This window comes from Dermacentor silvarum, unplaced genomic scaffold (genome assembly GCF_013339745.2).
Source record: "Dermacentor silvarum isolate Dsil-2018 unplaced genomic scaffold, BIME_Dsil_1.4 Seq973, whole genome shotgun sequence".
NCBI classification, from domain to species: domain Eukaryota; kingdom Metazoa; phylum Arthropoda; class Arachnida; order Ixodida; family Ixodidae; genus Dermacentor; species Dermacentor silvarum.
This window is the reverse complement of record NW_023607041.1, coordinates 12,799-28,128: the sequence shown is the minus strand read 5'-3', so window position 1 is coordinate 28,128 and position 15,330 is coordinate 12,799. Positions and strand designations below refer to the sequence as shown.

The 15,330-nt window shown below is 47.1% G+C and overlaps 1 long non-coding RNA gene across 1 annotated transcript in view; it reads left to right on the top strand.

The window, feature by feature from the left end:
* The window catches only part of LOC125942060 (uncharacterized), a 36,441-nt gene extending 23,740 nt beyond the window's left edge, over nt 1–12,701 (top strand). Inside the window, exons 3-4 of the long non-coding RNA XR_007464761.1 lie at nt 2,205–2,282; nt 12,626–12,701. This is a non-coding gene — a long non-coding RNA (uncharacterized LOC125942060). The remainder of the gene's footprint in view (nt 1–2,204; nt 2,283–12,625) is intronic.
* Nucleotides 12,702–15,330: the final 2,629 nt, after the last annotated feature.

Below are 15,330 nucleotides of genomic sequence, written 5' to 3'. Positions count from 1 at the left end.
CGAAGAGTCTGCTGGGTGTGTTCCTCCACAGAGGTAGCACTTTTGAGATTGGGCGGAGCATTCATTTGAGGGATGACCATCTGCGCAGGTGCGGCAACGCAAGCTTGAGTTACATTCTTCTTCGCGGTGCCCGAATTGCCAACAATTCTGACATTGGATGGGACGCGACGCGAGTAGTTCTACAAGGAAAACAAGAGGCCACACATTTAATTCTGACGGAAATGTTGTTCCCGCAAACGTGGCAATGACTGATTAAGGTTGAATTCTGTCGCTGTTTACAAGACGATTGCAACGGTAAATGCAACGGTCTTAAATTCCTTCTGGACAGCCTGCGGGTTCTTGCGCCTGATGGAGCCTCCATCGGTAGGCACGAGCGCAAGAGGAATGGTGCTGAGCGACGGCAAAAAATTTCTAAGGTACTTCATTACGGTGGCAGGGGTGCTGATCAGCGGCTCGCGCCGTGGCAGGAGAACTAGTCGACACCAGCGCAAGGCGGGTGATCTGTGAGAAAGGCACTAAATCTGGGACTAAAGTAAGGTTAGTTTAATCGCCTGAGCCACCCGATACTTGGATAGAACAATGTGGCATGTTACTGGCTATAGTCTTGGACAATTAGCCGCTACCGGACATATTAGCAGATAAACACCGCATATAGCGCGAATCGAGGAGACCCGTGACGCCAAGTGGATGCACATAAGTGCGCTCGAGAGCTCCAGCACATTGACGTCACCGTCGTAATATCCATCGTCGTCCTTCTGTCTAGTAATTTCACTTTCGTCATCCCGTTATGGTCATACCTTTCTCGTCACACTGTATTCGCCATTACATCGTCCTCACTGCACATCATCATCATCATTTGGCCTTTGTCCTAGTGTACCATGTCGCCATGTCATCATCGCCCTTCATATGTTGTGGTTGCGTCGAAGTCATCTCCATGTCGCCTCAGTGTGGCATGTGCATGACCGAAAGCAAAGGACTACTCTTGAGCGAGGTGCTTCCCAGGGGAAATGTGTCCGTCTGGCTTTTGTTGTCTCTGGTTAAAAATTACCGCTGAGCCGAAACAGCGTTCTTCACTAACACTGACAAAGCTTCACATAAACCTATTGTAACAGCGCAAGGCAACCGCAGCATTTTTTATTACAAGTCTGCTACTGAATGCTCGTGTTGAATTTGCTTGTCCCTGCGATACGCAGCTTTCATGTGCCTTTATTTCTTAATAAAAGGATACTAATAGCATCCGCTATGCCTCAAAATAAAAAGATGCTAAGTTTGACTATGCTGGAATTTGCGCAATTATTCTGACTACAGATTCTCAATTGAAGAGGCCAGGGTATTCTGTAAGTGCCAATAATAATGGTTTATTCCTAATAATGTCATGTAACAAATAATCATCATTGGCAGAAATTTCATGTAGGATTATTGTCCAAAGTATACCAGAACAGAAGAGGGTTAGATGAACTAGAATATTTTTATGATCACTAGAACCTGATCGCCTCGTGTATAAAGTGGCGTTAGGTCATCATTATCCTAAATTTATGTCCACTGCAGGACGAAGGCCTCCTTGTGATCTCCAATTACTCCAATTACTCTTGTCTTGCGCTAGCTGATTCCAAATTGTGCCTGCAAATTTTAACTTCATCACCCACTAGTTTTCTGCCGTCCTCAACTGCGCTTCCCTTCTCTGGGTATCCATTCTATAACTCTAATGGGCCACCGGTTATCCATCCTACGCGTTACACGAACTGCCCAGCTCCATTTTTTCCTTTTAATGTCAGCTAGAATATTGGCTATCCCCATTTGCTCTCTGATCCACACGCTATCTTCCTGTCTCTTAACGTTAGGCCTAACATTTATGCGGTCGTTTTGCGGTCCTTAACTTGTTCTCCAGATTCTTGTGAACTCCAAGTTTCTGCCCATATATTAGCACCGGTAGAATGCAATGATTGTACACTCTTCTTTTCAACGACAGTGGTAAGCTCGTTGTCAGGATTTGGCAATGCGTGCCGTATTCACTCAAACCCAATTTTATTCTTAAATTATATAAACAATGTGATATGTAAATGTATGTAGGCGTTATGTCAAGAATGCTAATTCAATTGGAAACATCTGATGCTCGAATCATGAGGAAAGGCAGCAACCAAACTGTTTTATTGGTGCAGCGATTGGCTTGTTGTATATTTAAAACCAAATCTTTTTTTTTACAGATCCGGGTGGGATGCAAGCAAACCTGTGATAACTCTGTACATAAGGTGACTGTCCAGCAAGGAGACGAAGAATGCACTGTATGTTCGTATTTTTGCATTACATTTTCTTTCTCCTCATCAGTTACATTTTCACGAACAAGTGTACACCACTTCGTCAGTATTGCGGATAATGTTTTGTAAATAGGCCGTTATGAAGATTTCGAGTGGAATTCGCAAAACATATTATTTACAATTTGGCATAGCCCTCTTACGACAAGCTTACTTACGAAAGTCACAGATCTGCGTGGACCACGCAGCACAGTCACAGTCTAAGTTAGAGGAGCGGTTCCATAGGAGCTCCATTTCCAGCTGAACGCACTCGAGGGTCATCGCGGCGAAGTCTGTGCATCGTTTCATGAGAACGGACTAAACTGTGCGCCGTCGACGGCGAGCTGTGACTTGTGCTGCTCTCTGCACAGCGGTGCTAAGCCCAATGTTTCCTGGCTGCCGCCGCGCACGTAGCTGTACAATTCGCCTTTTCAGCAGTGGTTCGTACCTTGCGAGGAGGCGCCATAACGTTACCGAAGAGTAAGCTCAGGTACCGAGTCTACGCGGCGCACACATCAGATCTCTTCATAGGATGCAACTGCGACATTTTGGACACCTGATGGAAAACAACGCGAATGCAATGCACATTTTGCACGTATAGACGCTACGTGGCGCGCATCTGCCATCGCGTGACAAGTGACACGATTCGATGCTGCTGCTGCTGTATGCTGATGGCGATGATTTTTTCGCATCCTCTTTGAAACGTGGTGGGGACAAACAGTCAGCTAGCCTGATTCATTATTCATGTGAATAGGTCTCACTAATTCTTTTCTTCCTAAAACTTATTTATTTATTTCAACATACTGTCAACCCCATGGGGTTATTACAGGAGTGGGTGAACAATTTGACACATATATTTACAGCTGCATCCTGGCTTAACAAAATACAGGATAGGTGGGAACACATACAGAGACGCAAATAATATCAATATGTAAAAGAGGACTGCTTTCTGGGCAAGCTCAACAAATTTGGGAAACGGTGTTTGCGCGGTGACACACGGGTTCAGTTCATTCCATTCACGCACAGCTTGTGGGAAGTATGAAAACAAAAACGTGTTATTATTGCAGGAAAACTCTTCTATTCTATGTGGGTGCATCAGTCGAGTCTGGCGAGTGGATTTAAGGTTTAAAAGTCTGAGTAGTTTAGTTTAAATGAGTTGTGGAGTAGCATATACAAAAACTTTAAACGCTGTAGTTTCGCTCGGCTTGCCAGAGTGTGAAGGCCGCATTGTGATAGCTCAGTTGGTGAGCGGTACGCTTGTAGCGGTTATAAAGGTTTATTATATTGAGTGGTTATAAAGGTTATATCTACCTTGTACGGCTACCTATGCAACTACTATATGGCGTGCCACCTGCTGCAATAACATGTAGCTGCAATGCAAAGTGTGCACGTATCGACGCTACGCTGCGAGCATCTCACAGGCCCAACTCCTGGCCTGTATGACGCGTGTATAAGATGTTTCCGCAGCAGCTAGAAAGCGGTGGTGTGATGCGCGGCAGAGAAGCTGGCTGCCGCGAAGAGTGCTTGGGTTCGATAGCAGTGGGAAATGGGTATTTGTTTGCTCATGCCTGGCAGTGTGCGACGGAAACCGTCGGTGGTGGCGGCGGACCACAACGCCAGCCAAAACGGCTATAGGAATGAACTTGTCGGTAATGGAGTGACGCAATCAGTCATTCTATATATTAATAAATATTTTAAAATTCACAGTGGCGAAAACATGGCGATCGGGGAACAAACCGCCCACCACGCGCGCCCGATTTCACCCCCACTAGGGAGCCTACATGCAACGCCGTTTTAAAACGGCGTTCCATGTAGGCTCCCTATCCCCTACTACCTTCGAGCCGACGCACCGAAACGTAGACGCTACAGGGCCCTCACACTATATAGTGAGGAAGCCACGGTGCTGCTGAGCGGGGCGAAAGGAAGAAATGATGGTCGTATCTGTAGCAAAACGCACACTATGACGACTATATGTAGGTTCGAAGGCGTTTGGGGTGGTGTGTGTGCTTATCGATTATGAGCCGGTTTAAGACGGCCAGTCGATACGGTGTCTTGGCGCCGGTTGATCATCACTGTAATGTGTTTGGGCGTACGCTGTGTACCATGAAGTGGCCGTCGTAAGGTGGTTGTAGCGGAGCATGGACTGCGTCTCGGCGTATGAAGTTGTGCGTGATTTCGCTGAGGTGCGGGCTGACAACGCGTCCTGACGATTGGCGCGAACAGGTGGCGAAACAATGGTGTACATCGTTGGTGGAAGCTTGCTTGCGTAGTTGGTGATTTCAAAGGGTACAGGGGATCAATGTGTACCAAAAAATGTCATAAAAAGCATCAATTGCGATAGCAAATTAGTAGAGAGCTATTTAAAGTAGAGATAGTAGTTTTATCGGCTACATAAGCTGGGACACATTCACTTACTAACTCAATTAACAAGCGTGGTGTCAGCGCGCAACAAGCAAACATGAATAGATCACACTCAATGACCGCAGACAACCACTGTCAAAACGCTGGCAGCAAGCGCAGCCACCGCAGCGAGCGAAGGTTCGTACGGTCTATCGCTTCAACGGAAACTGCGCGGCGAATGCACAGCGCATACAAAGGTCAGAGCCGTGTGGAGATTGCTTTTAAAAGACGGTGCGGGCGACCGCCGCAGCCGCGCAAAGCACAAGCGCCGTTGTTGGCAGAGCAGAAGCTGCCCCCCTCCCTCTTGCGCTGCCTTCCCGCTTTCCCCTTTCGCATGGAGAGTGGCCATTTAACCTTGCGCCCGGTTGCAAGATACGCATTTGGTGCCGCAGCGCAGCATCTTCCCGCCTCCCTAACTCCCATACCCCCACGGCCTTTCGCGCGACGGAAGTCGCGTTTGCTTTCTGCCGTGCGTTCGCTCTCATTGATATCGCGCGTCCCCCACGCGCTTTCACTCGCGCATACGGCGCGTGGCAGCGATTTTATTGCCCTTGGGCTTTATACGGAACCTCACGGCGATGGCGACGCCGACGGCAGAAATCCGCTTGGAGTGTCCATAAGTGTTATCGCATTAATACGCATTTGGTGCCGCAGCTAAACATCGCCTCCCCTCCCTCCCATGCCCCCACGGTCTTTCGCGCGACGGAAGTAGCGTTTGCTCTCCGCCGTGTGTTCGTTCCCCGTGAAAGCGCAAGGCCCTCGCGCGCTTTCACTCGCACATACAGCATACGGCGCTCGGCGACGATTTCATCGCCGTTGGAGTTCATGCGGAACCTCGCGGCGACGGCGACGACGACGCCGACGGCAGAATTCCGCTTGGAGTATCCATAAGTGCTATCGCAATAAAAACACTCCGAACACGCGGAGTGTTGTGCCAAAAAAAGTTCTGCTGTTGAGTAGCGCAGGTCGTTCTTCAGTGCAGTGCGGAGGCCGAGGCGGAGGCCGCGGTCGTTCCGTCCATGGCATATTGTCGGAAAACATTAGGTCAGTCTTTACTTCTCGATGAAATGTTCTACCATTCCGTTAGACGCCGGATGGTAGGCAGTTGTCTTAATGTGTGTGGTACCAAATGTTTTGCAAAGTTACGGAAAAGTGTCGACTCAAATTGACGACCGCGGTCGGTTGTTGTAGTAGACAGTACGCCATATCGACTGACCCAGACTTCGACAACAGCCTGTGTGTCTATTTCTACGGAAATGTTCCTAAGCGGAACAGCTTCGGGCCAACGAGTAAAATGGTCGATGCACGTTAATATGTATCTATGATCTTGCAGAGGAGTCAAATGACCAACGATATCTATATGGATATGACTGAAGCGGGCATCAGGAGGTGGATAACTTTCTATTCTGCCGACTGTGTGTCTAGAAACTTTAGCCAATTATAGCTAGCTCCGAACATCAGCGTTCATACGGGGCGGCAACCCATTTATAGGTTACTTGTCATTGCGTCCTCTCGTTTCGGGGTGTGAAAGGGAGTGTAGGGCCTCAAGAAAGGCTCGGCGAAAAGCTCGGCGAAAAACTTCTTTAAGCAAGAGTGAAGTAGCAGTGGCGCTGAGCCTACGGAGATCGTCTTCATCGCGCTGGGCCGCTGCCCAGCGCAATGGGCTGCTCCCCAGCGGCCATCGTGGAAACGTGTCGAAAAGGGTGTGGAACCACGTGGGGTTAAGTTACAGAGGTCAAGTCGACGTGCAGCCGAGATAGCATCGTCCACAGTCCTTGGCGTTGACATGACAAATCACTGGTAAACTCAGATATGTACGCCAGATGTCTAAGCTAACGGGGAATAGACGTCGCTGTTGAATTCAGGGTGCGCGCTAGGGGCTTGTGATTCGTCAGTAGTGGTGGCGAAAGTGTTTGATGGCATAGTATATAGCCAGCAACTCGCTGCCGAAAGTGATGTAGCGCCGCTCTTGTGGCGTCATCTTCTGAGAGTAAAAAGAGAGTGCTGCCATGTGCCAGCGGCTTACTATTGGAGGAGAGCACCAACAGTCCCACCCGAAGCCTCGACCATAACGGCGGTGAGGCTATTGGGTATAGAATGAGCAAGGAGTGTCACCTTGGCCAGTTTCACTTTTAAATGCGAAGCATTTCTTGGCGAACATTTGCTACTTTGACAGTGTCTATCTAGCCGCCTACGTCTTTGTGCTCTCAGGGTCTTTTCGTTAACTTGGTATTACCAAAATTGGCATACTATGACAAGATCATGTGACGTACATAAAAGATATGTCATGACATGACATGCGTGTCATGTAGGTCATGACAATGACCTTGCGAGAAAGATTAACACTAAAACCATTGAAATGGGTTCGGACGTTGGTACTAAGTGAATGAAACCTAACGGATACTGGTAGAAGTCATAGTCTTTAGCATGACTCAGCATAAATGACAATGACTCTGCGAAAAAGGATTAACACTCAAAAACCACTAGAATGGGTTCGTACGAGGGCACTAAGTGAAGGAAACACTAAAATATGACGGTAGAAATCATAGTCATGACCATGACTGAGCAAAAATGACAATGACTCAGCGAAAAAAGATTAATACACAAAACACTGAAATAGGTTCGGACGTGGGTACTAAGTGAAGGATGGAAACACTAAAGAATGGCTGTAGAAGTTATAGTCATGAGCTTTGAAGTTATGTTATAGTTTGAAGATTGTTGATTTATAGCTTTGTTTATAGTCATATAGTTGTATAGATTTGTTGATTTATAGCTTTGAAGTTATAGTCATGAGTAGAAGTTATGGTCAGGCTTTCGCCTTAAGGTCTCTTAGTTGTAGCTGAAGGGACTCCGGAGGACTCATGACATGAATGTCGTGACCTGCGTGTCATGTAGGTCGTGAAAGAGCCACCTACGTCTTGCTGGTCTCATGGTCGTTTCGTTAACTTGGTAGGCTCCCCGCACACCGGTTCGCATAACATTGATTCCTAGAAGGCGTGGGATCTGCCGGATCTTTATGTCTTCTAAAGCTTTGGTGGCAGTAACTGTCCAAAAAAGGGACACTTGGTCTGATGTGGCCACCACAAGTCATGAAGTGGCTGCAACATGGTGGCGCAGCGTGGCAGGAACTTTCAGTAATATTTCTTGCCTCTTAAAATAGAGTAGTTCAATCATCAATCAACCTGAAAATCTCAGAAGTTTCCTCACTGTTGTCGGTAGTGTAAATTCGGAAATGACAGTGACGCGACTGGGAAGCGGTCGGACACCGTGACGGTCGACACGATGGCCAAGGAAAAATAACTCTGAGACGCCGAATTCACTCTTCGAGGCGTTGGCAACGACACCGTACTGCTGCAGTCGCGTGAAAATTTGGCGCAGGTGACTCTTGTCTTCGGATGTACTGCCGCTGAAGACAATGATATCATCGAAATAGACGAAGCAACAGGTGAGGCCGTGAAATACTTCGTCAACAAAACACTGAAATGTCTGGGCAGCGTTGCGGAATCCGAAAGGCACAGGATGGTACTCGAACACGCCAAAAGGAGTGATGGTATCAGTCTTTGGTATGTCGGAGGGCTCGAAATTGTTCTGGTGAGACGCTCTTACCAAATCAGTTATACTCAGAATTGTACAGCCGTGAAGACAGGTGGGACGAGGCGGCGTAGCCCAAAGCTAGAGAAATTGTAGCCCAAATGTAGCCAAACACAAAAAGGGAAAATATTTCGTTGCGAAACATAGCCATATGTATTTGCAGTTTGATCATGTAAACATTTTTACATTCGACTACGGCTATCTTTTTTGCACAACCTGTCGCAGCAAAATGTCCGTGCCGCGGTGGCGGTCTACCCTTGACCACAACAACAGCGACATCATGCTTGCATACAGAACATTTTTTTGGTTGTCCCCGGAAGCTATCAAGTTCCAGTGAATCGCTGCAGATGATCAAACCACAGTGTTTTATTTTACAGAGAGTACTAACTGATTAATTTAGTTATTTGCAGTAATATTAACTTCGAACTCTGCGTTTAGCTGTCGTGAACGCAAAATAATGTTCGGCATCATCGACCTCTCAAGTGACCTCTGCCTAAAGTGTAGAAAAGTTCAGCTGTCCAGCGGTCTGTGACGGTGACGCGCCCAGGCTTCTTTCTTTACGAGCCAAAACAAGTCTTTCGCGCTATGATATCTCGTGTTATCTGTATCATTGTCCTATCTGTTTTCTCGCTTTTTTAGTAGGCTTGGCCCGGGTTAGCTGGTACATGCTCTATATAGTGTCCACTTACATCAACCCGGCCGCCATCTTAAGTCTCTAGCACGGCAAGAACATGCGTTTAAAAAAGTGACAAACAGATGCCACTCACTGTCTGAATCGGTGTAAGCGAAGCTTTAAAAGATTGCTGCGCAAAACGGCGCTACAGTGTAAGAATCGCGCCGTCGTTTCGGCGACGAGCACGTCCGAACGTAACTAGCTCGAAATGGTAAAAGCCACGACGGCGCAAAAAGAGCAAAGGTAAACGTAAAATTAATAACAGTGGTAATCCTGTGAAACCGCTTGCTGTGATAAAGCAAACTATGCTGATGTGCTAATATAATTGCTGGGGGGTCTACGTGCCTGAACCACGATATGATTAGGACGCATGACGCAGTGGTGGACTCCGGATTAATTTTGACCATCTGGGGTTATTTAACGTGCACCTAAATCTAAGTACACGGGTGTCCTGCATTTCGCCTCGATCGAAATGCGGCTGCCATGGCCGGGATTCAAACCCGCGTCCTTGTGCCAGCAGCAGGGCACCTCACCTGCTAAGCTAACACAGTGGGTGATGTTCACGCGACGTAGTGCACTGATATCTTCATGGCAAACATGTTTAGATATTATCACAATGAGTACCTGCATCTGTGACGTTACGAGCAAACCATCTATAAGAAATCACCAGGACCCGCCTTCCGCTCGGGGTCTTGCTCCCATTATTTATACTTTCTCGCATACTGGCACTTCCCCATGGTCCCTCTCATTCTCTCTCTCTCGAGGAGGATGCGATCTTAAGTCCAATCTATCAATGAATCTCGAATCTAAGCACGAACAAAAATTCATCTCGCAGGAAAAGGAAAATGGCAATAAAGCTTAGCGTGAGAAATGTGAAGCAGGTCGAAAGCTGTGCCCCGTGTGATACTTACCCAGAAGCCATGGCCATGAAGACACTGGAGCTTGTATTCTACCCGTGCTTCCCTTCTTCATGTAGGCCCCACGATTGCTCGACCCTATTTTGTCGCTCTCCCTTTATGACATAGCCATGTTAGTACAGTGTACTCTGAAAACCCTCTACTCCCAAGCTCATCCTGATGCCTGGGGATCGGTGTCTGACGGTGAAGCGGGGTGTAAGTTTAAGTGCATCAAAGATCAAATCCACGGCTCAGACAACGGCGCAGACGGGGAGGGGGGAGGTAGGCAGCCATTTTGCGCACCCACACACGCACAACCGCGCTGCCGGCTCAGCCAGCTAAAACATAGCTATCGAGATTTGTTCTGCTCGATCAGAGCGACCTCTGGCACATTGATTAGGGCGCCACTTATAGCCAAAACAAAGCCAAGTCACAGATTTTCAGTAGCCCAAATATAGCCACATAGCCAACTCGTCCAAGTTGACGCCAAAATGTTTTTCTGTGGCCCAATTTGGCTATATATAGCCAAACCTGGCAACACTGTGTGAAAAGCTGCAGTGAAATCCTGCATATGTGGAATCAGGTATCGGTCAGGAATGGTTACTTTATTGAAAGCGCTATAATCACCGCAAAGTCTCCAATCACCACCCTTTTTGGGCACCATGTGGAGCGCTGAGGACCACGGGCTTGATGAGGGCCGCAAAAACCAAGTTCAAACTGTGCTCAAATTCTTGGCGAGCAATCTTCAGGCGGTCTGGTGCTAGCGACGAGGTCGTGCGGAACCGGTGGGCCTTTCGTGACGATGTCGTGCGTCACTTTATGTATGACAGGTGTTCAGTGAAGCATTGAAGGAAAAGGTAAGGGAATTCCGCAAGAGCTGCTTACCACGGAGTTGGAACACTGGAGTGCGTGTGGAGGAGCTGTAGAGGTGGAACGTTCCATAAGATGCCTTGTACACTTGAGTCGGCTTCTATGTCGATGAGACGATGTTGTTTGACGTCAACGAATACCTTGAAATGCCAGAAAAAAGTCAGCGCCTATGATGGGAACTCGTACGTCAGCTACAAGAAAAGACCACCGAAATTTCTGCTTCCGCCCAATGTCCAGACTTACCGATCGTTGACCGTACGTTTTAATGGTTGAGCCATTGACGGTGGTGAGTGAAGGCGTAGAATGGTCACGTCAGCGATGATCTGTCAACGTAGGTGGAATAACGCAAAATTCGGCACCGGTGTCTGCGAGGTAGCGAACCTTGGTCACGCGATCATTAACGTGGAACAGTCAGCTGGTCCTGGGGCCGACAACACTGGTCATCCTCAGTGCATGGCCCGGTAGTTTCCGGAGTCCCCCACGATCTGATTATGAGGCACGCCAAACGACCAGCTACCTCCGGAGTCCCCCACTATGGCATGCCTCATAATCAGATCGGGTTTTGGCACGTAAACCCCATATTTTAATGTATTTTTTACCGCGAAAATTATGGTACCCGTGCTACCCGTGCACTGTCTAGCAGGGTACCGTAACGAGCGTGGCACCAATAGATTGAAGACGACCGAAGCCGTCATAGGTTTATTGCTGGCCTTCGGCCGGCCCCTTGCTTCACTTGCTACAGCAAGGAGTGAGAACACCACAGCAGAAGACTGATAGCAGCATGTATGCGCGTAGCCGTAGCATTGCTGTCGACCACTGAACAAGGAAAACAGCTATGTAGTAGTGATTCATCGAACGAGAAAGATAAATTTAAATAATATATATTGTCGTTTATTCTATATCTTTTACGTTGGCTTGACGCCTTAAGAAGTGTATATTTTGATTATCACCGTGCTGTATCTCATTCCTGCAATAGGGTTCGCATCTTAACAAAATCGCACAAGTGAAAAAACACGCAGGTGAAATTATGCGTGGAAAAAGATACTTCGCCTACGAAACAGATGAGCACAACACAGTAAAAGAAAAGGCCAGCGCAAACTTTGAACTAACTTTATTTCAGTTAGAATAGTCAACATAACACTGTTACCATATTTGTGAATGAGGCAGCGCGAATTCACTGTATAAAACACCGGTCAAAAATATATGGAACTTGATTGTGTCACTACAACCTGCTGCACCAGCTACCTCCGGTTGCTACCAAATAAATAAACAGGCCTATTGCTTACGTATTCTTTACCTCTGGAGATAATATTTAACGCTTGTGATGGTGAATATTTGTGTCGTTCCAAGAATTTTGATCTCCCGAAGTTATATCGGGAATAATGAACGCTGATAAATGATGGTGCAAGGGACATAAATTTCGACACCAAACAACGGCATTGCGCATTTGCCTGCACATTGCGAGTTTGCATGAGTGCCCCGAGAGTTAGGGGGATAAATACGCTTTGAATGAAGCAAGGATAATACTGCCAGAGACCTGATGGAACCTTTTTATATAGCCTCCAAAGATAATACATGCGTAAACTATATGTCGATTTCTTTGTTTGGTTCCAGCATAGTTATTAGAACGCATGTTGCGGTGACGCAATCATTTTGCCTATATTTCAGCGTTCTAGTTTTTTTTTCGTTTGATTACTCTGTCGCATTGCGCGTGTGTGGCAATATCTTATATTGCCAACATTGAAATAAACTTCTTGAAAGTTTTCACGTGCCTGTGTCCCTACTCTTTCGTACTTGTATGTTATTTCAACAGTATCTTGTCCTAGCAAGCACCCCATACCTTTAGTATATTGAAGGTCAATTTTGAATATTTGCTTGCGCATCTTCTTTTCTTTTTTCTGCAGAATATTTCATCTGACACAGCAAGAAAGATGCAACCCTTCCTGGGATATATATGTCCTGTTGGCCGGTGTAGCGGGGGACACCTGCTCTTTAAATGGTCTTTCTTTGAATGTTGGAATGCGAACCCTAAGCCTTCGCAGTGCAACAGCAAACGGCGCAATGGCCCGTCAAGTCGAGCACCTCATGTTTAAAAGCAGCATTGTTACTTAGTCCACGAGCTTTGTAAATAAATGCACCTTACGAGCTTGCAGGTCTTTGTGTGATAAGCATACCCCACCTAACACTGCACTTGATTCGACAGAAAATGAGGACTTTTCTAGACCACAAGTTAGCTAAATATGAGCGGCAGAATAACTCTTTCAGCCGTCCAGCTTAGATTCATACCACTTTGTCGTGCTTGAATTATGGACAGCACCACAAGAGAAGCACTAGCTCCAAACTATACCATGACTAAACAAAACGTAAGAAGTGCATGCGCATCATGTGCGCGATAACAAGTAGCATGGAGTCCGTACCGCACCCGAACATGCACATGCAGGACAGAGTGTCAGAAAAAACCACACAGGAGCTCAGAGCAGCCCGAGCACTCTGGTTTCTTCGGACAAGCTCAGTCGCCAACTTAAACAGAAAGATATAATAGGCACCTCTTTTCGTGGGATGACGGAGGTTTCATATTTGCGCTGTCCACCAGACTGTGGGGAACAGTGCAAGATTAAGTGCTATAACAGAGGTTTAGTGCGCGATTTTACCACTGGGCACGACCCATCGCGGCCTGCTTTCCGAAAGTGGCTTCATGTCCCTTCAAATCCCACCGTTGGCCTTAGTAAAATAATTTCGAAGATAACCTAACACCCTACCACATTAAGTATTACACGCAATTTCTTGATTTTTAGTGGATTTTCGCCATAATTGTTTAACTGCCTAATAAATAAACTAATTTTATTGCCTGTCAAATCTCTCATGATCAAATTGTTGTACACACTCAACGAGGCTACTAGCCCAACTGGTAACCTACGTGCGAATACGTGAAGAAAGGCGGAAAGAGAGTCAGGACAAAGCGTAATCCTGTCTCTCTTTAGTATTGTCGCGTTGTGTTGACGTTGAAGAACGACGCAGTGTCAAAAGTGTTAGTTACAAATTTAACTATTATTGCGAGAACTTGCGCCCAGCCAAACAATCAATATTCAAGCACAACAATAGCGGCGTCCAATGTCAGCGATCGTCAATAATCTCATCAGCGGGTCAAGTGCGTCGGCTCTTATAAAGACTCGTCGAAGATTCCAGTGTATTCGCTGGTGCCCGCGTGGGTTTCCAGAAAGTACTACAGAATCGTGTCGCGTATACAATAAGATTACAAAAGCTTTGGTGACAACAGACAACGGATAGTACTGTCGTTAAAATTCGAGAAATTTCTGATACATGCGGGGCGGCCTGCACCGTGGGATAACGTTTGACATTTGATAGTCGGTGAAAAGCGGTGAACGAAGAAAGATAAAGAAGTATGCGCGTCAGTTCTCAACCCTTAAAAGTACCATCCTGATGCTGCGAACACAGAACAAGGGGCGAAAACAAACGCACACATAGTAAAAAAAATGGAAAAGCTTTAATGAAACGAAGTCCCAAAGTTCGATAACGTGGGTAGAACGGCTTAAGGCGCACAACGTGCACTATTTCAGCTCTGCCGCTGCCATTGCAAAATGGCGTCTCGTACGACCTCATACTCGAGCGGGCCGGGCCAATGCGTCGGATGGTCTTGTTGGGTCCGAAATGGCGGCCGTAAAAGCTTCGCACTAAGTTCTCGTCAGCGTATGCGGATCGAAATCGAAACAGGGTCACCTAGGGGGTATTCGTCGAAGGTTGTAGTGTCGGCTGTCCATCCTTTTCTGGCTCTTCATGCGCAGGCGGTCAAGTTGTCAAGCTCCTTCAGCGCGTTGCAAATAGGCAGCGGCGTCGAGATTTTCTTCGTCGGTAACGTGTGACAAAATGATGTCGTGAGTAGTAGTCGAGTTCCTTCCGTAAAGTAGCTTGATCGGCATCATCTCCATTGTTTTTTTTTTTTGCACTGCCTTGTTGTAAGCAAACGTTACGTACGGAAGGATGACATCCCACGTCTTGTGCTCGACGTCGACATACATTGCTAACATGTCGGCGAGGGCCTTGTTCAGCCGGTCCATAATTCCATTCGTCTACGGGTGGTAGGCAGTTCTCCTCGTGTGGCGTGTCTGGCTGTATTGCAGGATGGCTTGGGTGAGCTCTGCTGCAAACGTTGCTCCTCTGTCGATGATCAGGACTTCTGGGGCACCATGTCGCAGCAGGATGTTCTCGACGAAGAATTTGGCTAGTAGGGCTGCACTACCTTTTGGCACGACTTTCATTTCAGATAAGGGAGTAAGGCCCCGACGATCCACTTATTTCCTGGACGTCGACATAGGAAAAGGTCCAAGTTTATCCCGATCTGCTGGAACGACCGGCAAGGAGGCTCGATTGGTTGTAGCGATCCCGCTGGCCATGTTAGCGGTGTATTGAGGTGCTGACAGTCTCGGCATGTCCTAATGTATTAGGGAATACCTCGATAGCGCGAGGGCATATCAAGTGATCGGATCGTCATGTAGGGCGCGCAGCGCTGAGGACAAAAGAAGAAGGTAGTTCGCAGGGTTTGGTGAAAGTTTTTCTTGGCGAGGACGTGGTTTTTGCAGCGAAAACGAAG